The sequence below is a fragment of the Pogoniulus pusillus genome, chromosome 4, assembly GCF_015220805.1.
Source record: "Pogoniulus pusillus isolate bPogPus1 chromosome 4, bPogPus1.pri, whole genome shotgun sequence".
In the NCBI taxonomy this organism is placed as follows: Eukaryota; Metazoa; Chordata; class Aves; order Piciformes; family Lybiidae; genus Pogoniulus; species Pogoniulus pusillus.
Genome location: NC_087267.1, coordinates 4036468 through 4063528, shown reverse-complemented (window position 1 = coordinate 4063528; position 27061 = coordinate 4036468). Strand labels below are relative to the sequence as shown.

The window sequence follows — 27061 nt, the reverse complement described above, 5'->3', positions numbered from 1 at the left end:
TAGAAACCTTCAAATACAATGTGTTTGACATGCATCAAACATTACCTAATGTTGTGGAGGCTACTAGAATAACAGTTTACACTGTGTATTGTAAATATTGTTAAAGATTCCCTAAATCCAAAGTGTAGACTGCATCTTGTGATTTAGCATGCAATAGGCCTGTGATTCCATTTGCCTTCAGATCAACAGAATTTTTTGGTGCATTTTGCTGAGAAAATCATAACCTCTATTAATTCCATCTAGAACCTTAGCCAATCTATGACAACTTTCAATGCCAATTTAGAGGATGTTGGTTTTGTATTCTGATAGTGCATATAACCTCCCTGAACTGCAGGTGCCTCCTGCATCAGAACTATGGTGGGAAGGAGGCAAAGAGTGCAGAGTCATCTTTCAGGCAGCAAAAGAAGCTCACATCCTTCTTGGTGAGAAAGGCATTGGATCAGGGTAATAAGGTTGTGTCATGGCAACTTTTGGATTGGTCTGAATCTGTGCAGTTATTTTAAAGGAAAGCAGTTAAGACATTGTCTAGTCAAATATGATGATCAGAAACAAGTGCTGGGGAGAAACTTTTATGTAAAATAAAATCATACTTTTCAGTAGAAAGTGTGAGACTTTGTGGACTGGATCCCTAACTGTATCTCCACTACTCTTAAGTCTACTTCAGTATTTAGAGGCTGCTCAAGTTAGTCATGATAGCCATACACTGACTGAAGAATTGACATTATATATTATCAGAAGTGCCATTTAGCTTTCTTTTGATTGCCTTTCTGGCAGCCTTACCTTCTGCAAGTGTATAAAAGTAACACCTGCTCAATCAATTTAGAATAAGAACAGTTTGTGGAGGCATCATCCACACAGAACATTACAGAAACTGTCTGATGCCCTGCAATGTTAGAAAGAACATCAAGAGATAAAATATTGATCTTACTCAAACATTCTACAGCAATAATATTTAAGGTTTAGGGAAAACAAAGATGTTAGAGTCAAATGGAGAGTCCAAGGACAGATGCCATTAAAAATGCTGAAACTCTGGATCTGCTCCACTGAAATCAAGGGAGTTGTATTTCTAAAGTGAACTTAGGAGCTAGTGCCTCAGTCTCTACAGTTTTGAAATAGAGCAGTGTCCCAGGTTGGGAACTACAGGGTTAGAAAATCATCTAGGGACTCGTTCTCCTTTCCTCCTCCTCCCTTTGTCATGGGGGAAAATTCAAGGGGTTTGCTGTGGATTTTATATCTGCATTGTAATGTATTTTCTGTATCTCTCTTTCCAAATATAATTGTGGTGTTTTTTTTCCCTCCAGTTCATTTGAGAGCTTCATTCTGTCAGCTCTCTTTTAAGAAAACCCATGACATGCAGTAAATAGAGGCATGCACCCTTCTCCTTTATCAGAGGCCTTTCTATTTACCTTACATTTCATTCTCTCCTTGGAGAGACAAAGCTTTATCTTCTGCTCTCTGTGGTTTCACTTTGGTGGAAATTATGTTTAGCCTTTACTTGCCCATTAATCTAGCGTTGTAGGACACATCTATTTTGTGCATTTGAATTCCTTATGCCTGTGTGTGCTCACATGTCAAAAACTCAATACTCTGAAATACATCTCCAGGTGGCCACCATGCAGTCTTCTGTGACTGCTTATATTGCTTTTTTAAATGCAATGACACCCACTATCACAAGTTTTCATTGCATGAAGACCATTACTGCCAAGATTCATTACATACGGACATAGATCTCCACTTACCATGGTGAAGCAAGTCAAATGAATCAGTATTTAATTAAGTGATTGTTAATAGAGTTTATGTTAAGCAGGACAAATTCTGTGTTTACTGAGTTTATTATGCTAAAACCTCAGAAACATTATGATATAAATATAGCCTTTGATCACTTAATTAGCTAATACTATTATTATTTCAGGTTTTGGGAGTAGTTCAACTAACTGGAATAAATCTGTAGTCCAAGGAAGGCTATAATTCTTCTTCCATTGACTTTTACTAGTCCTTTCTTTAATAGGCATTAATATGACAATTTTCTATTGCTGGATTTGAAAAGGCACAGAGGTCAGACAACTGTTCAGGGATCCTCCTCTCTGCCACAGTCCTTATGTTTCTCACCATTCCTGGTTTTCTTTGTCTCAGCATCGAAATGGTCAGTTTCCAACTTAGGAGTAGGGTATGAAAGTAACTTAACAGTTTGCCTTTTAAGATCCTGGCTTCCCTTTGCATTGGCTTATCTTAGGATTTTACTTTGGTTGTAAGCATGCTAACAGAAAATACAGGCCATGATTCATTTCACACTCATGTGACTGTAAAAGGCAGCCAAAGTAAATGGAGATAGACTGATAAAAGACTACACACAGGTTTAAAGCTACAGCTACAGTGCTGGGGCTGGGCTGTGATTCCTTACTTTCTCATAAGGAAGAGGGGAAATAAAAAATATTGCCCATATCTTTTTTTATTCTGCAAAGAATGCATTTAACTACTAGGGTGCTACTGAAGGGGTAGACTATACTTTACCACAGGCTTGGTCCTGGGCAGTGATCACAGAGCTGTTAAGTAATCCGGGTTGGAAGGAACTCAGGAGGTCATTTAGTCCTGTAACACAGTTCAGAAAAGCAGAAGTCATTTCAGTGGTACTGATCTAGTATCTGATACATGAGTTATTTTTTAAAAAAATAGATAAAGTTTATTCTTTGAAATACCCAAAATATTAATGATTTGTAAGGGGGTTTTCTCTGACAACACTGTATAGGTGACTATAAGAAGATGTATTAGCAAGTGAGGGTGACAGGGTTAGTGGCAAAAGTTAAAACCAGGTGTAAATTCAGTCATTTAATTATTTCAGTTTCTGTAGGACTGTAGATGATTGTGATAGTGCCATGATCCTTCCCATAAAAGGAAGATGTCCCTAAAGATTTCTCCTTTTTGAAGCTTTACACATACAAGCACTGTATTATGAAACACAGTTATGGCACCCTCAGAATTTTTCAGCAGCCTTTACAAGCAACTTGATAAGGAAATGATAAAGTGCAGGAAACAAAACAATCTGCATGAGTTTTTTCTCACAATATCAATTTAAGCACAAAACTATTAACATATCATTGTAAAATCATTAGTTGCAGGAGTATTTGCAAAGTATTCCTTAGAACTACGTGAAAGAACAAACAGATTTATTCTTCTCTGGAAAGAGTTCCACTGATGACTTAGAATTCTTACCTTTCATAAAACTACTTTCTATAAAACTGCTTAGTACAATACCTTTTTTTTTCTCCCTTGGAAATAGTTGTTTTGAAGCTGATCCTTTTTATACAAAGTTAGGAGTTTTTATCTTTATGCACACCTCTTAGAAGGGTTTCCTACATGGATTTTTCTCTGACATTTTTTTCTTCCTGTTACATGGGACCATAAGATGTTCCTGTACCTCTTTAGAGTAGCAGTTGTCTATGCTACTTTTGTCTGTGTAAAGTTTGTAGCTCATTTTTTATCTCTATCACTGTGTCATGAATTCATATATGGTTCCCATTACAAAAACATGTATATGAGGTGAGATAAGATCTGCAAAAGTGATGTTTGCATCTGGGCATTAAAAAGCTCCTCTCCCTCTCTTGTTGACTTCCCCTGTGAAGCTACACCACATCACCTGGATTGAGCTGGCTTTGTATAAATTAAATTGCACTGTGGATCCAGAGTTAGACATGAGGAACATATGCATACAGGTGTGTTTCTTGGCTGCAACTGAATGTAATTCCAATGATATGCTGAACTGCACGAGATCACAGAATAGTAGAAATTGGATGGGACCCTGGACATCATCTAGGCCAACTACCCTGCTAAAGGAGGGTCATCTAGGTCAGTTGCACAGGAACGTGTCCAAGTTGGTTTTTGAAGTCTCCAGAGAAGATGACTCCACTCCTAAGAGCCAGGTCTTCCTCAGCCACTAAGGCCATGGTGGATGTAAGGAAAGGACTTGATTATAGAAGTTAAAGGTAATACAGAAACACAATACCCCTCCCAGAAAAATCAGAGTCCCCAGGAGGCTCCCAACCCAAACCTCCTCCCTCTTTCCATCCTTTCAGAAATAACCTGATCAACCTCTGTATATCTCATGTGGTATATCTGGAGAGATCGGAGGTGAGACATCAAGGAGGTTAGAGGGAAAAAAAGGTTAGGTCGGATTAGAATTAAGGCAGAGGCCACCACAGAGACCAGACTGCCAGAAAGAAAGAACAGAACTGAGAGCTGAGAAGTGAGTGTCTTAGCTATATTTTGACTAGTTGTGTATCTCAGCAGAAGAATGAGTGATACAGGGTACTGATTTTTTTTTTCCCCCTCACAGATAAGGATTTCATTTCTCTCAGTAATATATTCCAGTTAGCCTCAAACCAGCACAAAAGGTGATGGAGCAACTTGTTCTGGAGGCAATACCTAACCATATGAAAGGAAAGAGGGTTATCAAGAATAGTCAGCATGGATTCACTCAGGAGAAATTTTGCTTAACTAATCTTATATTCTTCTAGGAAGGCATGACCAAATGGATAGATGTAGGGAGAGCAGAGGATATCATCTGTCTTCAGCAAGGCTTCTGATGCCGTCTCCCACAACATCCTTATAGGTAAACTCAAGAAAACTGGGTTAGATATCTTACTGGAACCCACAGTGCTGAGTTCAAATAGCATAGTTTCACTGGGACTATTCTTCCCATTTAGCATAGCCTTAAATGCTTTGCTGAATCAGGGCTGGAAGATACTTGCAGGGACTGAACACATAATGCTCAAAGTTTTTTCACTGTTGGTAAGTTGCTCCAGATGTGACAATATCAATTACTGTGCTGTTAAAGGATCACTCTTTGTTCAAAAGTTCAAACTGAAGCATAAGGTGAACTGCAGGTGAGTTGCCATGTGACGTGTCATTTTGGCAGCCTGGTGTGCCACCTTCTAAGAATGACAGCTCTCACATGGAAAAAATGGAAGGACTGCCAAATTACCAGCTGAGCAAAGACCATGGTGGAGCCGCCATCCTTGTCCTGCTGAAGAGAATACTTCATTATCTAAGTGTGCCATGCAAGCTGCTTTATGTATGAGCTAAATTTTTCATTCTTTGGCTAAGATCAGTTTGCGTGGTGACATTTAAATTTCATTTGTTCACAGTAGCTTTGTTGTGCAGAACGTTGCAGATAACAGAGACGGCAGGTTATGTAAATAGATGTTTAGAAACAGCACTGTTTTTGCAAGCCATTGTTCTGAATGTCTGCCCCAAATGCCTTGTACGTGTTCCTCATTTTATGTACGTGTGCCTGTGACCAGACACTTTGGCTCAACAAAATATTTTAGAGTTTCACCTGTCTCCCCAAAAGTACATCAGTTAAATCAAAAGCACTGCTGACAGCCAGTTATTTCCTCAAATGACAATAACGACAATATTTCTGTGCAAAGGGTAAAAGATCTAAACCAGCCATCTGTTACAGGCAGCAGCAACAGCACTGAAGTGTGAGAAAGACATTACAATACTCCAAGTAAAACAACTAGACACTTCTCAGGTAACCATACACATTTCAGTATGGTATTTGGAAGATTTTTCTGACAGTGAAAGCTTGGGGTAGTTAATGAAGTTAAATAATCATACAAGTCCTAATGTTAAACTCTGTCTCTATCCCCATGGCCTTGATTCTGGAAAGGACAGTGCTGTAGCAGAGGCTTTTCTGGAATGGGGAAAGTACTTCCTGCCAAGAGCAGGACTGTGCAAGTTTCACTTGAAAGAAAGACTCATGGAGGAATTGCTAAGTGTAGCTTCTGCTTCACTAACAGAATTTAAAACCAAGCAGGCAAACAAACCAACCCCAAACCAGAAAAAACTCAACAAAACTCAAATCAAAACAAAACCAGGGAAAGAGAAAAGGGGTGTTAGAAGCTGAAAGCCAAAGAGAAAGCCTTTGTGCTAAATGTCAGAGGGATAACACAAAGCAGTACTTCCAGCTAAATTCACTGAGAGGAAGATAAGAGATTGAATTAAACCTTTTGTCTCCAACAGTGATGAGAGCGACTTAAGCCAATGTGATTCGTGGGAATGAATGATGGATGCCTCCCAACAGCACCAGGTTACACCAACCCCACCAGGCTTGAAGGCTACTTTCCTCAAGGAGCTGCATCTGTGCAATTGGATTTCCCAGTGCCCAGGGATTTTGCAAAACTCCTTGATCTCTGTATTGTTTCTCTCTGTTTTTACACTGGAGAGTGGTTTTCAGAAATGCTAAAATTCAAACAGGAGTCAGAAGGAAATACTTTGTATGTGAATCAGATACTGCTGGACTCCTTGGGGTCGACTGGTTATATTCAGTGTGATTTTGATTTCTCTGGATCAACTCTGCCAATACTTGACCTGGAGGAAACAAAATCAAAAATATTTGCATGGTATAGAGAAGTAGCTGAAAGGCATACAGGATGAATTTGTCATGAGGAGAGGCTGAGGGAGCTGGGGTTGTTTATCCTGGAGAAGAGGAGGCTCAAGGGGGACCTCATTGCTGTTTACAACTACCTGAAGAGACATCGTAGCCAGGTGGGGGGTGGCCTCTTCTCCCAGGCAACCAGCAATAGAACAAGGGGACACAGTCTCAAGTTGTGCTGGGGGAGGTCTAGGCTGGATGTCAGGAGGAAGTTCTTCCCAGAGGGAGTGACTGGCATTGGAAAGGGCTGCCCAGGGAGGTGGTGGAGTCACCGTCCCTGGAGGTGTTCAAGAAAAGCCTGGATGAGGCACTTAGTGCCATGGTCTGGTTGACTGGCTAGGGCTGGGTGCTAGGTTGGACTGGATGATCTTGGAGGTCTCTTCCAACCTGGTTGATTCTGTGATTCTAAATAAATGATATAAAGTATATCTGGCATAAATAAATGGTAGAAAAAAAACCACAAGGTTGTGTGAAGGGTGAATGTAAAATTACAGCAAAGTAAATTAAAGCCAGTGATCACTGATGAATGTATAAATACATGCATAAAGTTTTAATTACATAATGGTTATTAATAACTACTTAAAATATAGTTATAACAAATGCTTAGGTGCTTAAAAATTATTTTTAGTAGATTAAATAATTAGTAAACTGTAAAGACATAGTTTAGCCATTTTTCAAGGTAACCTCAGCTATATACTTTCTCTGCAGTTCAGAGATTCAATTAAATATACTAGAAATAATTTACTTATATGTTGCATAACTACTCTTTAAAATATATATATTGTTCTGCATTTATTTTTGAGATAACAATTGTGCAAAACCTGTTTAATGGCAGGTGCAGGACCACAAAGTTGAACTATGCATAAAGCTGTATATTGCAAAACTATATGCATAAGTTCACTAAGGGAGGGGAGAATGCTAGGTTGTGATGTGTTAACTGTGACTGTTTGCTTAACATGGATCTGACAAACATAACTAAAGAAGAAAACATGAATTTGAAAAGAGAGGAATGGAAAGAGATAGAGAGGCATTGGACTTTATCTGAGCTCCATTAAGATAAGTATGTGGATGGAGTACACTTCATAGAGGAGAGCATTTCAACAGCAGCACTGGAATTTCCTCCGGATTGTATCTATTGGTATGATAATTGGCTTTCTACCATTGCAACTATGGCTCATGCATGGTTGAAAATTGCAACAGCACTGCAGAATGTAGCAGTCAAATCCCAGAGCAGCAAATGCTTTCAGCATAAGTCTTGGGAGCTGTTTGGACGCTGCAGTTATTGCAGACAAAACACAAGGAGAGGCTGACAGCCCCTCGCATGTGGAATAAATACAGGAGGGAGACTATGACACACTTCTGATTTTCACCTCTCCAGCCAGGAAAGGATGTTCTTTGGGCCTCAGAGACATTAGAAAGCTTAATCAGACTGGTAAAAGGAAGAGGAGAGGTGTTTTGTTGCTTGTGGTGTATGGTCAATCAGATGACAAAGTAGGTCAGCAAAAACCAGCAGAAAAGCACACCTGAGTAAATGGGGATCTTCTCCATCTTACATCAGGAAGGAGGAGATAAAAGGATGTTTCAGACACTGTCTAGTTCTTAGGTGCAGAAACATGTTCTGAAGGAGGGGATGGACTCCCTGAAGAAGTAGCTTTCATGAGAGGTAACTGGTGGCAAAGAAAGAAAATACACTTTTTTCTTTTGAGAAACGGAAGAATGGAATAGCAAGGCTCATGTGCTGTGCCTACAGATTTTGTGCTGCCCACCATCTGGAGTGCTCCACGTCACTGAGAGGACACTCTCCATCCTGTTTTGGAGAGGAACATGTAAGCAGACGCACGTACCTGCTTTAAACCTTTTTAGAGCAATCAAAGATGATAAACCACTGGCAGCTGTGACTGGGAGGGTAGTCCATTACTGTTGAAGCTATCAACTAATATGCATTACACTCAAAAGATGGCTTTCACTTTGAACTAATTTTAATATCTAGCTCTTAGTTTTCTTCTCATAGACCCCCAGTTTCCTAATATCCCTTCCAAGAAGATATTTGTCATATAATTTCAGAGATATATACAGCTTATGAAAACTGTATAGAATCATAGAATCAACCAGGTTGGAAGAGACCTCCAAGATCAGCCAGTCCAACCTATCACCCTGCCCTATCCAATCAACCAGACCATGGCACTAAGTGCCTCATTCAGGCTTTTCTTGAAGACCCCCAGGGACGGTGACTCCACCACCTCCCTGGGCAGCCCACTCCAGTGGGAAATCACTCTCTCTGGCAAGAACTTCTTCCTAATATCCAGCCTATACCTACCCTGGCACAACTTGAGACTGTGTCCCCTTGTTCTATTGCTGGTTGCCTGGGAGAAGAGGCCACCCCCCACCTGGCTACAATGTCCCTTCAGGTAGTTGTAGACAGTAATAAGATCACCCCTGAGCCTCCTCTTCTCCAGGCTAAACAGGCCCAGCTCTCTCAGCCTCTCCTCATAGGATTTGTGTTCCAGGCCCCTCACCAGCTTTGTTGCCCTTCTCTGGACATGTTCCAGCACCTCAACATCTTTCTTGAATTGAGGGGCTCAGAACTGGACACAGTACTCAAGGTGTGGCCTGACCAGTGCTGAGTACAGGGGAAGAATAAGCTCCCTTGTCCTATTGAAATAAATTTCCTGCATGCCATTGTCATTTTCAGAAAATTAGAAAACAAAGTTAAAGAAATGTTAAAAAATAAACAGAAATAACTACTATAATTTCCTTGAAAAACTTCTCTGGACAGGGATGAGCTCATCTGTGCAAATTGTATATTTTCTTTCTTTTGATGAAATTGGGAAGAAGAAAAGCACTGAAGCTGGAAGTAGTTTTCTATACCAGAATCATATAGAAATGCTTTATTAAATATTAGCTTTGGATAGGCTATCAGCATTCTACATTCAGTCTTGAGATTGTTAGACTGTTAAATAATTAATTGCATATATGCACACCTTTAAGAAACTTTTGCAACCAAACCATCTGTAGCTCCATTCAAAATCTGTTTGGTTTTCCTCCAAGGTTAAGTACAAAATGGAATTCTGCTTTTCTGAAACACTGCAAAAACCTGTCCCAATTTACCTTAAAATGTTTTGGTTTTTTTTTTTTTAAGATCTTCCAGCCTTCCTTCCCAATTTTTTTTCTCTGAATTGTTTCTTTTCCATTTAAGATACAGCATGCCTTTTGGAAAGATAATTCTGATGTAAAGTTAATAAAGGAAAAAGCCCTACAATAATCAATGCTATAGCACACGAAGGTAAACATGAAGTGCCTTAACCACAGGGATTTATTTTTTTTCTTATCCTTAAGAAAGTGTAATTTAATGATTACTGTGGAATATCTGCATCTCATTTCAAATGATTGTGTTATTACCAAGAGTTATGCTTGCTTCAAAAACACCCACATGCACAGGATATAGTTCCAACTAACTGCCATGCATTGCTATTTTCTTTAATCCTGGTACTACTTAGGCAAACCTGTCACTCCTATGCTGTATTGTAAGAGATCACCAATAAAAGGCTGCCAGATATTTCCCAGGACACTGTAGTGTACTAAGTTTCAGCTAAAAGAAATAAAGGAGACATTACTCAAGAATATGGGGCCAATATTATATAGTTGTATAGACCTATAATAATTCTTTCAAACCAAAACCGTCTTTCAGAGTAGGAGAAGTTTCCAGGAACAGCCTGAGCCCTGGGCCCACTCTCCCATTCTGTGCTAACACTGGAGAGCAGCTCACTACTGCAGCTGTGATAAGGAAGAATGCTGTGTTCCACTGTGCCTGGTAAACTGATGATTTTCAGCAGATTATGGAACTGCAGCCTAAGGTTGTAAAACTGCAGCCTGAACTGTGCCTATCACCTACTGATAAGGCACCATGGCCCCCAGCTACCCTCTGAGCGCATGGCCCAAGACCAGTCAGTGATAGGTGGATGTCACCTGCACAACCCCATTATCTGCACTGGATGCTGGAAGTCACAATATTCCAGGTATGCAGAAAAGCAGCTGTCATCTTTGACAGCTATTAGGAATAATTGCCAAGTTTTGTCAGCCTTTCTAGGCACAGGGTGCTAAGCTTCTGGATCTTTCAAGTAACCACTGAAGAAATATCTTGCCTCTGAAAAAAACCTCAGTTTCCATGCCCAGTCTATCCTAGTTCTCAAACTTGAGCTCTATTCTTTCCTCATTATTGTTGGAGAGAGATGTGATGGGAAGAAGCATGAACTGAAACAATCTTATCGTTTGACACTAATACTGCTGTATGAGGATGCTGGCTGGTAGAAAGATTGCCACCATTTCTAAACAGCTGTTCTTGTCTTCAATAGCAGAGGGTATGGATTTTTCTCTTTCAATGCAGTAATTTTTGAGTTTGCCACAGAAGGTAGTAAGCTAAGAAACTTCCTAAATTCCAGATATTGTTGTCAATGTCAGTTCTCAGATGTTTCTGCTGTTATGATAATCTACAGGAGGCCAGCTGACTGCTTTCGCTGTGGTTTAACAACAGAAAAAGCAGCATCTTGATTTTTCTGTTGGGGATGTGCTGGTGGTGGGCCTTGACATGTAGGTCCCACCAACAATCCTGCAAGGCTGTCCAATAGATCTTCCCCCAGCTAAGACAGGGAGCAGTTAGTCTCCTTAGGGACTACATGCTCAAGCTCCTTTGTCAGATGTTATTTAGTCAAGAGTACACTTGGGTCTCACTACATTGCAAAGATGGGACACGGCTGATGTGTGCCAGGAGGTCCTGGGTTCTCTGCCTTGCATGTAGTCAGGAATTACAGAATTGCCTAGATTGGAAAAGACCTTTGAGATCATCAAACCCTGTAATCAGATGATAAATGTATTTCTCCCTTGGAACATGAGAAAAATAGTAACAGTTTTGCATGTGTGTTTCTCTATGCTATTTTTCTCCTAAAATTTTAAATGGCTAATCTATCTTGTATAACATGACTCATTCACTTCAGTGCAAGAGCAGACCATCTGATTATCAGGCTTACTGCTATGTGATACTCCAGTTCCCTGAGGGTCTTCATCTGCCAATAATCTTAATTGCAGTTTGCAAAATTGACATCTATTTTCTGTCTTTCTTTCCACTTAGGAAATTCAAAATGCTGACAAGCTAGCTCTAGTATGCAATGTGATAATTAAGGAGGAATTTGCAACCACTTTCTTATCAATTTAATAAAAAAAACACAAAACAAAACCCAAGCATTTAAGTTTCTGTTAAGGCATTAAAAAAACCCTTAACCATAACCAGACCTAAGCTATGTCCCCAAATTCACAGCTAGGGGAAACAGATGTCAGCAGAATCATAGAAACAAGCAGGCTGGAAGAGACCTCCAAGATCATCCAGTCCAACCTAGCACCCAGCCCTGGCCAATCAACCAGACCATGGCACTAAGTGCCTCAGCCAGGCTTTGCTTGAACAACTCCAGGGACGGTGCCTCCACCACCTCCCTGGGCAGCCCATTCCAATGCCAATCACTCTCTCTGCCAACAACTTCCTCCTAACATTCAGCCTGTACTTCCCCCAGCACAACTTGAGACTGTCCCCCCTTGTTCTATTGCTGTTTGCCTGGCAGAAGAGACCAACCCCACCTGGCTACAGCCTCCCTTCAGGTAGCTGTAGACAGCAATGAGGTCACCCCTGAGGTAGCCTTTATCAGCTGACAATTCAAAGATTTTATTTCCAGAAAATTACATCCAAAAGAGTAAAAAGTGACCTTTTAAATACACTTTGGCCTTAATATTGCAGTTTATTTCTATTCTACAGAAATGCTCAGTCTAAAATTGATGGAGGTATTTAGTTTTACTCTGTTCTGCTGACAGCTTAACAAAATGCAATTAAAAGGAGAAAATAATCCAGAATAAAGTTGTTAATTATTAATTATATCAGTGTATACATTTAGCTTGTATCTGGGGCTAAGATACGGCAGTTACTCTATCATCTAATGACCCCTCCCCAGCAAAGATGGGAATTAGGAAAGGGGAGATGACTCAGAGGATGAAATTAAACCAGATATTATGGAGTAGTCAAATTAATACCAACATCAATACAAGATAAATAAAATCATACTCAGATGAGCAAAGCTTCAGCATGCACAATATCCAGAAAGCAGTCCTCAAAAGCAGGAAGAAGAGGAGCCAAAGAAGAAGGCCCAAGCATGAGGCTTCCTTCTCCATAGCAAACTTCCTTCTTTATACTGAGGGTATTGCTCATGGTATGCGATTCTCCTGTAAACCACCCCAAGGCAGCTACACTTTAGCCCACCACAGAATAGATCCTTCCCCAACTGAAACTTTTGTAGAAGAATATTTTTCTTTCCCCAGAAAAATCCCAGTCTGATCATTTCTGTCCTGTCCTCCTCCTGAGCTAGGCTGAGCAGCTATCTGTTTCTGGCAGCATTGCTAAGATTTGAAAGCAAAAAGTAAAGCAGTAATTGAACATTTGGGAGTAGTTATCATGCTGAACCAGCAGCTTTTCAGACATAGGCCATGACATGTTTCTTTCTAAGGCACCCTGCTCTCATTCTTTTATCCTTTTTGTGGCAAATGTCACCCTTCTTTCACACTTAAAATATCTGTGCTATTACTACATTCTGTAGTCTAGAAGAAAAAGTGAAAAGCACCTTGCACTTCAGTGACTTTTAGTTGATCTACCTCTTAAACTAATGACGTCTTGGTTGTGTCTTCTCATCTCTGCTTTGAACCTTTCTGTCAATCATTTGGAACAGCATGCTGACTATTGATTTATTAATCTGCTTTGCTTCACTGTAAATTGAAACAAGCTAACAGCAAAAAATACAGTCCAGAGAAATATACTTTGACATTGCATGGTAGAGATGTTACAAAATCAAACAAAAGAGAGAGAGAGTTGCTTCACTGCATGCCTAGTTACATCAAAACTCCTTGCTCTGGGATACTGTAGAGGTTTGACATTGGGTCATGGGAAAAAAATGACCAGAAAGAGTTATTAAACAGAAAAGTTGCTTTTAATGAAGTAGAGGAAGTCTCCATTTCCTCTAGTGATGCTTAGGAGGAGATTTGGTTATTCTGTTTTGTACTTTTTCGTGGGCTTCTTTTCAGGCACTTTTTCAGGTTTCTTAAGCCTCGGTTTTTCCTGTGGAGTCAGCAGTAGCCCAGTAAAATAAGGAATCAGACTAGGAATGATGAAAGAATTTTTTTTAAAAATGGAAAAGGCACCTGCACTGGTTTCTGTTAGAGGGATGTGGTCACAGAAGCAAAGCTTGCATTCAGACAACTTCAGGTGGACAAACTTACAGCAACGTCTGCAAGCTGGAGCTTAGTGGTCATGGTTGGCCTAGGGAGAGCTTACATGACTCCTTTACTACAAGAAAGGCATTGAGGTGCTGGAGTGCATCCAAAGGAGGGCTCAAAGCTGATGAGAGCTCTACAACACAATTCCTATTGGCTTTCTACAACTCTCCTGAGTTGTAGCAAGGTGTGTGTGTGTGGGGGGGGGGGGGGTCAGTCTCTTCTCCCAGGTAACAAATGATAGGACAAGAGAAAATGTCCTCAAGTTGTGCCAGGATTGGAAAAATATTGGAACAGGCTGCCCCTGGGGAAGTGATTGAGTCACCTGTAGATGTGGTGCTAGGGACATGGATTAGCAGCAGGCAGTGCTAGGCTAATGGTTGGTCTCAATAGTCTTAAAGGTTTTTTCCCAAATGAAACAATTCTATGATTCTGTGGCTTCCCCTCAAACAGGAGAAACAGATGAATCATCCAGCATCACTATTGCTCTTTCAAGGGCACCTCAACCTCTTGCATGGTACTGGCACAGGTTATTGTGTCACCACAAAACCTACTATCAAGCATGCTGTGAGGAAGTCACAGTAGATCACTGCACCAAACTACCTTTGATTTAGTAGCAATTTGCACTAATGTTACTGCAACAGATGAAATGATGCAGATTTCTGAAGGAGAGGAATGCAAATGAGTAATACAGCAGTCAAGAGTAAAGGGAGACCTGGCTGAGAAGCAGCCATATTCTAACATTGCCCTGAGAAGGGATGGGCTGTGTTTCTTTTCTGAGAAGTGAGTTCTTCTTTTCTTCATAGTGGAAAAGAGATAAAAGTGGTGCCTTATAAAGATCTTAAGGGCAAGCTTGTGCTTATGAGAAGCTTAAGTTTAGTCAGTAAGAATACCCTCTTATCATAGAAATGAATAGTTGGAGGTGAGTACAGATGTGCTGCATCACAGTAGCTTGTGAAGTAGGTAAGCAATAGATGTAAATACACAAACACATGGAAGCCTATCTACTGAATCTCTGCATGCATAGATAGATGGATGCTTGTGTATGCACTGTATCACACTTCATATAGGAAACGTAGTTGCATGAGAAAATACCCAAGCTGGGCTAGATTTGAGATGAACCTTGGTGGCTTGCCTTTGACGTGAGCTATGCAACATGCTTGAAGGAAAGGCCAAGGCATGAAGCAATTAGCAAGAGGATTGTGATTCCCTCATTCATTCAAAGCCTTGCCCAATCAGCTGAAAAACAGAGACTGGATAAGCCTTCTGGGGTAAAGCTTAACATCTCTTCCAACATTCCCGGGGGGTTTTGTGATGATATTTCTGGATATTACTGCAAACAATGTGTATGTTGTATGTAAATGTTCTGCCCTGAAGTCTGATTCCGAGATGCTTTCAGTACAGGGCTTGGTGAGACTGGTAAAATGAGAAGAACCAGTCCTTGATAAGGGAGGGTCAAAGATACAAGGCACAGCAGTCTTACAAAAAAGGGAAAAATCGCTCTAGTTTCTACAGATGAAAAACACAAGCTCTGTAACCATAGAAACATGCTGGGCCAAGGATAATGATGAACTTCTGATGATTTCCCTTTGTTTAGAATAAAAAGCTCTTTGAAGGAAGAGTTATAGTATAGATAAGATGAAGTAAAACCAGTGCTTTTCTCTCTGTGCTTCCTTCCCCTCTTAGGTCTTAGAATATTTTAGATAGCTCTTATTATTCCATTTCATGGGAAGGGGAAATGACATCTGTGGAAGCTGATTTCCCCAAAGTCACACTGCAGAAAGAGGAATGAAGCCCAACTCTTCTCAGGTTAATCAGTGTTGAATTAACAGAAAGAACTAAAGTGGTTGCAAGTTACATGAGATGTGACATGCTCTCCTGCCAGAAACATTCTACACTCAGCCTTGATCTTTATCTACATTTGTACAGTGGGATGGGTTATACACATCTGAACTAGTAGCTCTGATATATCAAAATTCTGGACAACTGTTTAATTTCTTGCCTAAGCTATGGGCTTGATTTTCTGCCTCTACAACTCTGTTTCTTTCAACTTCCAACATATACCTAGGCTAATTTGATGTCCCTGCACACCATTAATATCACAGAGATGGAGCTGGGATTTTTCACTCTGCACCTGACACTGAGAAACATGCTATAAAGTCCAGATGTGAAAACTTTTGATGGTGTTTTGTATAGTAACTCTTAAAAGGGCACAGAGGATTTAGGATGATACTCTGCTCTCCCATATGAGCAATAAACCCCAGTAAGTTTTTTTTAATATGAGTGAGGACAAAAAATGCCAACAGAAAATTGACAAGATAGCAATAACACGGTGGGCTAGTCTGAGCAAGACTGGGAGACTTGTAGAAAGCTGGCCAGTCTGGCTAACTGCTACTTTTCTTACCCTTTGATCCAAAGTAAAAGTCTCATCAACAAGAATACAGCAGCCTTAGTGAGTAGTGAAGATCATGTACTGGAATGGCAGAAAACAAATGGAGCACATGACTTGCAGGAATTTGGTCTGTATCCAGTTCCTGAAAACACCAGGAATGCAAAGGTATTTATTTTCCAAACTTATAATAACTGCACTTAATCTGTGAATGAATTATTTCTATGAAAGAAAATGTTGGTCAGTATGAGTGTATAAACAGGCCCCCTCCCAACATGAAAGAATCTGTACACATGTGTAAATATTAAGCATTCACAGATATGTCACGGAACAAGATAATCAATTAATTAGTGATATGACAAAAACAGAAGTAAAAAACCTTAGATTCCAAAATAAATGCCTTTCAGTCAATGAAGGAGCAAGTTTCTCAGGCATTCATGTGAGATATGAAACATTTTTCTTTAGAATCACTTTAGATGTTGATGTAGTATAGTTCATATGAAGGGCTGTCCTGTGGAGCCATTCATAAAGCCAAAGGACTTATTTACAGGAAAAAAAAATAATCTAAACTTCAATAAAGCCACAGGGAACACATTTTTATCTCCACTCCACAGGAATCTCTTGAGGGCCTTGTGTACTGAGACCCAGATGAAAAGAAGCCACTTAAACCCTGGCAAATCAACCATTGCAACACTATGAAGTTAGCCACTAACACCATTAAGGTATCTTGGAGGGTTAAGCTAGGGCTGCAATATTCCTTGTAATGTAGTCAGGGAAAAGAGTTTTGTCATGAAGATGATTTGATGCTGAATGATTTGAAGCACCTGGCTGTTTTAGAATGGTCTACAGAACAAGAGAGGAGTGAGTACAGGCAGTATCTGATTTCCTGTTTCTCTTTAGCTAAAGCACAAAATGCATCTGCCCACAGGATGCATCCATTTGCTTGGTAATATTTTTTAGCCTGATGGTTGCAGCACTCTTTTGGGGAAAGTGGCTCTGAATGCCATCAAAGTAGGGAGTGAATTAAACCCTGATCTTTCTTTCCTTCATGGTAGTGTGTGGCAGGATCGAGCTGTAGAACTTATTGCCACCTTTATTTGCTGTGAATCTGAGCAGTAACTGTGCCTTTGCTAGGACTTTGTGCTGTCAGCAGTCAGGATGTCTCCATAAGATTAAGATCAGATGCCAAAGGCAAAAGAACTTTCAGAACCAAAACAGAAGCACCTGGTGACTTTTAGATTCAGTAGGAGCTCACTAGGGATTATTTGATCTTCAGTGCTGGGTTATGCTTTTTGGCAATTTTAAACCTGCCGGGGTGGGGTGGGTTTTTTCTCAAGTTTCATGCTTAACCTCTGTGGTTTTGCTACTCCTTTATCAGTTTTCCTTGAAGTGTTACTTTTACTGAAATAATAAATAGCTGAACAATCCAAGAGTTTCAAGCATTTATATCAAATCCAGCCTTTAAGTGGAGATTGGGAGGGCCAACTCCTTTGGATTATATGCAATAGCCTCTGGTTTCCTATTTGTGTTAGTTTCAGACAGCTGGATTCTGCACCTAAGAAACAGAGTTATTACTTCTTATAAAATACTATATATGCCTGTCACACTGTCTTTGAAATGCTAATGGCAATAGAACTGAGAACTCATTTTCTACTCTGACAGGCAAATGATTAAATCAGCCTATCTACTCCTCTTTGGACATTGAGCTGTCCAGTAGCCATGATACTTTGGCACTGAAATTAGATTTTAGAGGAGACATCTGATCATGGGGGAGCTTTCTTTTGTGCAGGCACATGTGAGCCTTGATACAGGAAACAAAATTGCTCTGGAATACTACATGTAACAAAGTAGGGGGCTGATTAAGTCTTCTGTGGTAGGAGAGTTAAACTTCTGTTTCATTTGTGTCAGGCATGGGAATATCTCTGTCTTGTCTTTGTCAGATCTCTGAGCACTATTTCCCACTGTACATCAGATACTCAGTTCACTCTGAGCCAGGACTTAGGCTCAAAAGCCATGCTTCCTCAGGAAAGTAAAATCTCTGACAGGCTTTCCTTGTTTTTGTACAATGACTGGACTCCTGACAACGTTTTTTTAAAGCAAATTAATCTTGGAACGTGGAACATATGTAGCTGATGCAAAATTTCAAGTAGAATTGAAAAATAAGCTGTCAGGATATTAATGTTTCACCTGGAGATTGCCATATCAGACCATCTAAATTCTGAGCATAACTGCAGAACTAGACTTTTGAATTGCACCAGAGCAGGAGATTTCCCCTCCTGTGAGGATGTTGCAAAGGGAAAGAAGGAGTTGGGTTTTTTTTTAAATAAAGCCTCTCTCTCTCTCTTCTTTCAATATAAAGAGTAACTGCTTGTTGAATATCTAAATTAGTTAAGCTGTGTCTTCTTATAGCTTGCAAATGGGCAAAGTATTACACCTGGGGTATTTTGTGACTAATCATGACACTTCCTCCAGCCCATCAGTGTTTTCATTTTCCAGTGCATTGGTTAGTTTCATATAACTTTTCACGCTAAAAAGAAAACTCATTAAGATGTTTTCATTGATTATAGCAGAGTCTATTACCTAATTTCATCAGCCTTAATAATTTTCTCTTGTTTCATATGAGCGCTCAACTGCAAATATAAGGGGAGTGCATTCATGTAGTTTGGTTTTGCTCTGAAATTATACAACTCCAGAAATATTTATGCCAAACAAATCCATGATTCTTCTTGATTTTGTACCTTGGCATTTAAGATCAATTTGATATTTAATGTACTTAAAAAGAGCACTGTTAGGAAGCTGTTGTAGTGGCATGCATAATGCTGGAGCAATTTCAGTTTGCTTGCATTGAAAGTTTTTAGTACACTGGAAATGCTAATAGAACTTGTATTTGTGATTAATCCTATCTAGAGCTATGTGAAGATCTAATATTTTCTCCAGAGACACAGCTGATTAGCCAGGACCATAAAATCATAGAATTGTTTTGGTTGGAAAAGACTTTGAAGATCATTGAGTTCAACCATCCACCTAAAATCGTGATGGCCATTAAACCACATCCTGAACTGCCATGTCCACACATTTCTTGAACACCTCCAGTGACTCCACCACTTCTCTGGGTGCCCTGTTCTAGTGTCTGACAACTCTTTCAGTAAAGAATTTTTTCCTAATATCCAATCTAAACCTTCCCTGCCACAATTTTGGGCCATTTCTTCACATCTTGTTACCTGATTCTACAGAGGAGATGGACTCCCACCTCGTGACATCATCTTTTCAAGTAGTTGTTTGATGATGACACCAAGCTGTGTGTTTTGATGGACTCACTTGAGATGAGATGCCATCCAGAAGGATCTTGATAGACTTGAGAAGTGGGCAAGTGTGAACTGCATGAGTTTTTACAAGTCAAAGTGCAAGGTCCTTTGGAATAGGTTGGGGTTACTCCCTCCCTGAAGGTGCTCAGTACCAAGTTGGATGAGAATGAGCAGCCAGGTCTAATTCAGAGATGTCTCTACCCATGGCAGGGAGGTTGGAGTAGATGATCTCTAAGGTCCCTTCCATCATAATCCATTTTATGATTCTATGATTAACAAATCCTGGGTAATATCTGACACAGAGAAGCAAACCTTTGCAATAGCTCTAACAGAAACACAGCAAAAGTTAAGCCATATTTTGAAGGTGCAATTCTCACCAAAAAAGGTGTCCCTGTCTTGGGTGGAGGAAAAGGAGCACAGCCCACAGACCATCCTTGTCTCTGTCTCTTTCCCCAGTCTCAGATTCTACTGCAGCTGCTGGTGGTGCCTATGTTGGCGCACTCCACATGCCACCTTGCTGACCTTCAAACCAGCACCAACAGCACACATGCTCCCAATGCCAGAGGTGGTGTGTCCCAAAATGTCCCTCTCATGGGATTTATACCCCATTCCAGATTGTTTCTGGCTTCTAAGTGATGTTTAGCATTATTTGATAGGAAAGTGAAGTAACAGAATCTCACCCTTTAAGTTTTCAGGGCCAAAACTCCACGGGATAGAGTTTTGGTTACTTCCCTCTTCCCCTCCCCCTGTAGGGAAAAGATAGGGAAAGGAGGTAAAGGGATAAACAGAAAGGACTTGAGCAGAACTGGAGGTTAAAAAAAAGGTAATTAAGTAAAAAAATTGTGAGAAATATATGTTTGATGTGATCAATTCATGGCAAGAGGCCACAGACGGGGAGGAAGGGGGGTTTTGAGTGGAGCTGCACTCCTCCTTGCACAACCATCACAAAAGCATACACTTGGCTTAAGATAACAGCAATAAATAATTAGAAACTAGAAAGGTTGGTGGAGGAGGGAGGCAGGTGGAAGAGACAGCCTTTGTGCATGAGCAAACAGAGCACTAGTCTGGAGTTCAGGGAAAGGACACTTGAGGAAGACCCCTTTCTTCATCACTGAAGACCACCAGAGGGACCACCGGATAAAGAGACATGTGTGGAAGAGACACCTCCCATTCTTGGAACTTCTAACTTTCTTAGAATTGGTAATGAATACATAATAGAATAGAGTATAAAAAGAGAAAACTGAAGGCAAAGTTTGTGTGTTAAGGTAGAGCTGAGCCTCCCTGCGCACCCAGGCCTGTACACTGCTTGATTCCTGCAACTCTATTAAACCCTTATCACAGTATCATCAGGGTTGGAAGAGACCTCACAGATCATCAGGTCCAACCCTTTACCACAGAGCTCAAGGCTAGACCATGGCACCAAGTGCCACGTCCAATCCTGCCTTGAACAGCTCCAGGGACGGCGACTCCACCACCTCCCCGGGCAGCCCATTCCAGTGTCCAATGACTCTCTCAGTGAGGAACTTTCTCCTCACCTCCAGCCTAAATTTCCCCTGGTGCAGCCTGAGGCTGTGTCCTCTTGTTCTGGTGCTGGCCACCTGAGAGAAGAGAGCAACCTCCTCCTGGCCACAACCACCCCTCAGGTAGTTGTAGACAGCAATAAGGTCTCCCCTGAGCCTCCTCTTCTCCAGGCTAACCAATCCCAGCTCCCTCAGCCTCTCCTCGTAGGGCTGTGCTCAAGGCCTCTCCCCAGCCTCGTCGCCCTTCTCTGGACACGCTCAAGCATCTCAGTGTCCCTCCTAAACTGGGGGGGCCCAGAACTGAACACATGAACGCCAGTTTATGCCTGTTATTTATGACAAAATGAAAGGTATTTAGGGAAAAGGAACGTACAGGGATGTTGAGGGGAGGAATATATGCAAAACCAGACCGTGGATGGCAATGGATTCCCTGGATGGCAATGGATTCCCCAGAGACAGGCCAGAGCACGCAGAGTAGGCCCAGCTGTGTGTCAAAGAGGCCTGCCCGCGTACTCAGCAGCTCTCGAGCAGGCAGGCGAAGGGCAAGAGATAGCAACCAGAATTTCTTGTCCCCTTAAACAGAGGCAGGAAAGGGGAGGGAAAAACATGACCTGGTAACTGCCACCTGGGGTCCGATGACTGCCACCTGCCTACCAGTTAACCCTTAGCCCACAACACAAAGTCAGATATGTTCAGCACGTACTTGATTTTCCTCGTTAACATATTGAGCAGTGCCTGCTTTAATGTTAAAATTACAGTCAACTGGACAAAAGTCTGTTTGGGCACCCTGCACCTCAAACTGCTTCGAAGCTGGACGTTTGTTACCTGAACCTGCTTCATCAGTTCTAATCAAAACAGGGCCATTTTCCTTCAGAAAACTCCCTTCTTCAGCAGGCCAGCTTGGCAGATCACCATTTAACAAACACCTGCTGACTGTGAAGGACCTCGTTCTCAGAGCAGTAAATCCAATGGCTGCAATGAATCCCAAGAACCTTCTTGTGATATCAAAAGCATTTCCTTTCAAAGCTCTAGATAAGCAGTTGACATCTTGAAAGTTTTTGCCATGATGACCATCTTTGTGTCCATCAAAATGTACTGCTCCAATTGATACTAGATAGTTTTTAAAGTTCTCCCTTGTTGGCTTAAATGTGTCCAGTTCTGGGCTCCTCAATTCAAGAGAGATGTTGAGGTGCTGGAATATGTCCAGAGAAGGGCGACAAAGCTGGTGAGGGGCCTGGAACACAAACCCTGTGAGGAGAGGCTGAGGGAGCTGGGGGTGTGCAGCCTGGAGAAGAGGAGGCTCAGGGGGGACCTCGTTGCTGTCTACAACTCCCTGAAGGGAGTTTGTAGCCAGGTAGGGGTTGGCCTCTTCTCCCAGGCAACCAGCAACAGAATAAGGGGACACAGTCTCAAGTTGTGCTGGGGGAGGTCTAGGCTGGATGTTAGGAGGAAGTTCTTCCCAGAGAGAGTGATTGGCATTGGAATGGGCTGCCCAGGGAGGTGGTGGAGTCACCATCCCTGGAGGTGCTCAAGCAAAGCCTGGCTGAGGCACTTAGTGCCATGGTCTAGTTGACTGGCTAGGGCTGGGTGCTAGGTTGGACTGGATGAGCTTGAAGGTCTCTTCCAACCTGGTTGATTCTATGATCCTAAATGATGAAGCCAAATATAATTTGAGACTGGGAAGCCAGAACCTGTATTTTTATAAGAGCAATTGGATCAAAGAACACCAATACTGTTTCCTTTCAATGCTTCCATTTCAAGAAATTGTTATTTTGCTGAGAGCAAAAGGTATAAGCCAGCAAATATCCAGGCAGTTTTACAGACAATCTCATTTTCCAGGACAGAGCTGTGTGTGACATGCTATTCTGAGCTGGAGCTAATAAGAATGTTCCATTTTATTCTCTTGTCTTTGGTTGTCCAAACAAAGGCTGTGTGATAGTAATGGACACCTACTCTTTGCATGAAGTCAGTGTACCCTGGGAGGAAGTACTGCCTGCTATTGAAATCCAGAAAGGGAAAGCAGAGTGGAGAACAGTAAAAGATGTCACAAGATCCAGAAATGGAATAACGCAGCAGAAACGTGCAGAGATCAGAGATCTTACAGTCAGAGATTAAACCATTGCTTTTATAACTGCAGGATGTTTCTTCTTCCGTTCTCAAATAGCCACATACACACAAACACATTTAGATGAGCTGTAATTAACAGCTAAAGCCAAGCTTATCTAGCTGGGCTTCATTAGATAGAAAAAAAAAGAGATAGATTGTTCTGTAAAGTCTTTCATTTCTTGAGATTTTTATAAGCAAAACTACTTGGGAAGTAAAATATATTTGAGGCATTGACAGCTGTGGATTGAACTATGTTCTCATAGTTATGTAGAATGCATTTTTCATAGCTTTATGCTCACCTCACTGCACAATCTTTGGTTATCTAACAGCTTGACCCTTAGAGATTAATTTGATCCCTCATACATAGTTCTGTGTGAAGCTTGCAAGAAGCTTAGCAATACATATTGATAAAGACTTTATAAACATAAGACACTAGAGATACATGGATGAGATAGACTGGGTTTCACTTCAGCAAATGCAACAGGATAGTTTCAAAGGCAGAAATAATAACTTCTAAGCAATATCTGTGATCAGTTATGCTGAGATTAAAAGCAAAAAGATCTGATAGACAATATATGTTGTGAAGGCTCTTATCAGTTGACTCTTAAGAGTCAAAGGAAAGGTTATATACCATATCTTTGCAGTGATGAGTAGGTGACATAAACCTTACAAAACCAGGTCCTTCCCTTAAAGCTCACTTGGTACATTCAGGCTCAGATCTCATTCCAGGGTATCATTCACTAGGGTAAAAAGGTAACTTCAGAACACAAGTAACACTTGCTAGGAATTCACAGGGGAACAATGCCTTCTTTAGTTCACTGGTCTAATTATGTTCCTCCCTCTTACCTCCTTACAAATTGTAAAAGAGCAAAAACTGTAAACAACCTGGAAAATTCCCCAAACTAATGCCTGCAATATTCCTTAGGTCCTTTGTTTCCTGGCTTATGTGATTTTTGAGGTTTGTTAATCATTAGCAGAGGTTAAGTATGTTTTTGTTACTTAGCAACCGTAATTAGTTTTTAAAGGTTTTGTTTCAAATTTTATCATGTGTTTATCCATGTTTTTTCTCTACTCCTTTTCTCCTCACTGGAATTTAAACTCCAGAAATTTTGAGTGCAGCTAGGCATCTGAATTCATGATCTTTGCTCCTACTTGCTTGCAAATAAACAGGGAAAGGAATTAAAACACAAACCAGGGAAAGAAAGCCATTGCTATCTCATCTATGTGAGGATCTGTTCTTACCTAGCTTTTAATTTGTACTATGATGGCTTAGGCAGAGAAAATAACCTAGAGCAAACCATAAGAATATTTTTAGTTTGTGGGTTTGTTTTTTTTTTTTTGGTTTAATTTTATTTTGGTTGTGGTGGGATTTTGTGCTTTATCAGTTTCAGCCTAAAACTGGAATCCTAAAATGAGTGGGGTCTTCAAAATGAATCCTCAAAAGTGTGTTTAATTTGAGAATTAGCTAAAATATTACTCCAGCTGTGTTTAGCTAATGCTCATTGAGATGAATATTTAACACAGTGCAATATGAACTATAAAACTTGTGCACCCAAAGGCTTACATGTTGTTTCCAAGTATGTCAATTTCTGCAATAAAATACGCTGTTTGTCTCTAAAATCTTTGTTTTACTTCACCATTTTACATGATTAAGGTGACATCCTAGCCTAGCTAAAATTAGCAACAACTTTTCTAGTATTTTTCCTGGGATAAATTTTTTTACTCTGTTAGTAAAAAAGCAAAGATTTAAAAACAAACAATCATACCCCAAAGATACACATAACTAAAGTGGCAAACCATCCCATACAATAGAGTTTTGTTTCTGCCTGAAAGCTCTGGAGAGCAGCATGCCCATGAAGTGCCAACTGCCAAGGTCTGCAGCTGCCCAGGAGTTCCATTCCGGGGGACTGATAAAGCAGAATTTACCTGGAAGCTGATTATTTCTTATCATACCCTTTAACACCAGTGGTGGTCAACAACACCTCTGAATGCAGTGTGGTAGAAAGCATTGCAGATCTACTGATGCAGCGAAACAGGATTTTTCATTTTTGGCTGTGCTTCTAACATATCTGTTTCTGCTCATAGCAGTTAAGTGAGCCTGAAGAAATAGTGGAAGCCAAGGACCATGACTGCTTCAGCACATTGGTATATGCCTTGAATCCTGGTCCCTACTGAAAGGTGCTGTTCTAACTTGGGTGAAGATGAAATTTCAGATTCGCATGTATCTAACACAAAGGCAGTTTACTCACCAGTGATGATGGAAGAAGGATCCCTCTGCCCAGCAGGGCAAGCTTAGGACCTGCCTTTTCTGGGGATGATTATAAAGGGGAGTGGGCAGGGAGGGCAAAGTGGTCACACCTGTGGTGGGAGGAGACTCCAATAGAACCCAGGCGTTCTGGGTTTAGGGGAAGAAAAGGTGGCAAAATGGGGTGGGTAGGGTTGAAAAGGGGTAGAAACGGTGTTTCAGTGTGATCTGGTATAGGTGGTCCTGCTCTGGCAGGGGGGTTGGACTAGGTGATCTTTCAAGGCCCTTTTCAGCTTCTAACGTTCTGTGATCTTCCAGAGTTTCCAAAGTTTATTTTCAGAAATAGAAACTGATATTTCCTAAAAAAATATAATAAAAGGGGAGGAGAAAGAAAACCATCCCTGAGCTGACAGAATGCAACAGTAGGAGGGAAGCATTCAGTTGGCAGTTACTTACTTCCTGGCATGCAATTTTAATTAAGGAGTCAGCATGTCTGCTGTAGAAGCCCACAGGAGGCAATAACTAAAAACGGCTGGGAAAACATCCATGGATAAAGCGGCAGGAGAAAGAAACAACGACACTGTATTTCAGGAGGATAATTGAAGATGTTAATGCCTACATTTCTCTAGATAAAACCTATTACCAAAGGAAAAAGAGATCACAAATTGCTGTAATACAGAATGCACAGGAATGTCTAATTTGCAGTGTTATAGTCAGAGATTTGCTATTGATCTAAGATAATTAAATATAGCACCTTTTCTCTCTCTCTCTCTCTCTCTCTCTCTCTCTTTGTTTTTGTTTTGTTTTGGGTTTTTTTTTGTGGTTTTTTTGGTTTGTTTTGGTGTGTTTTTTCTCCCCCTTAGGTAAGTCTATGTTTGCACCACTTTTCAGATCTGTACAATGAATCATTATCTTTCTTTTTATGCTAGGCACATTACATTCATAGCAATTAGGCCCTCCACTGAGCAGTTAAACTGCCCAGTGCATAAAAAGCAGAAATGACCTGCTCTGGAATGATGTTCTGAAATATCAGTTCATATTTTTAAACTGAAGCTGGGCCAGAAATCTTTCTTTCCCTAGTTTGTTGATGTAGTGATTACCCAGCTAAGCAAGTCACCGAGTAAATTGCTTTAAATCACTTCCAGTAATTTTTCATAAATACATTTTTTTCTCCTGGTATGATGATTTTTTTTTTTCTTCTTACAGAGCCAATCATCAGGACATAGAGGCTGATTCATATCCTGTACTTGCAACAATGACTGTTAATCATACAAATATCTTTCCAAAGTGGCACTGCAAAATCCTGCGTTGAAACATGGCACTTGGTGCCATGGTCTAGCCTTGAGCTCTGTGGGAAAGGGTTGGACTTGATGATCTGTGAGGTCTCTTCCAACCCTGATGATACTGTGATACTGTGAAATCTTGTTGTTGAGTCTTACTTTCTCCACTTGTAAATATTCAAATGAAACACCAAGAAGCTCATGCACTTGCCCTGTTTTATATTGATGCACATCAGTCTGAAAGGGCTGGAACTAGAAATAATTTGTGAAGGAAAAGCAAATTAATATCATGTGATTTAAAATCAGAGCTCTGTGTTCTGTGGAGAAAGGAACTGGTCAGCTAATTTCATTCTTTCTGTCCTTCTGTCACTTCCACTTATTAAGAGCTCTTCAGCTAGCAGCTACATAATTTATACTTATGGTTAAATAAATTGCAGGGTGAATTTTAGACAAGTACAACGAAGTCAGATGACAGAATCAA

At 40.6% G+C, this 27061-nt stretch overlaps 1 long non-coding RNA gene across 2 annotated transcripts in view; it reads right to left on the bottom strand.

Annotated features, from left to right (window-relative positions):
- LOC135174653 (uncharacterized) overlaps window positions 1–25359 on the bottom strand; it is a 46252-nt gene extending 20893 nt beyond the window's left edge. The window contains exons 1-3 of one of the 2 annotated variants that reach the window (XR_010302047.1): window positions 25305–25338; window positions 16140–16269; window positions 2512–2589 (exon numbers count right to left, since the gene is read on the bottom strand). This is a non-coding gene — a long non-coding RNA (uncharacterized LOC135174653). Of the gene's footprint in view, window positions 1–2511; window positions 2590–16139; window positions 16270–25304 lie in introns of both variants that reach the window. The other variant, XR_010302048.1, reaches the window with a different exon arrangement.
- Window positions 25360–27061: the final 1702 nt, after the last annotated feature.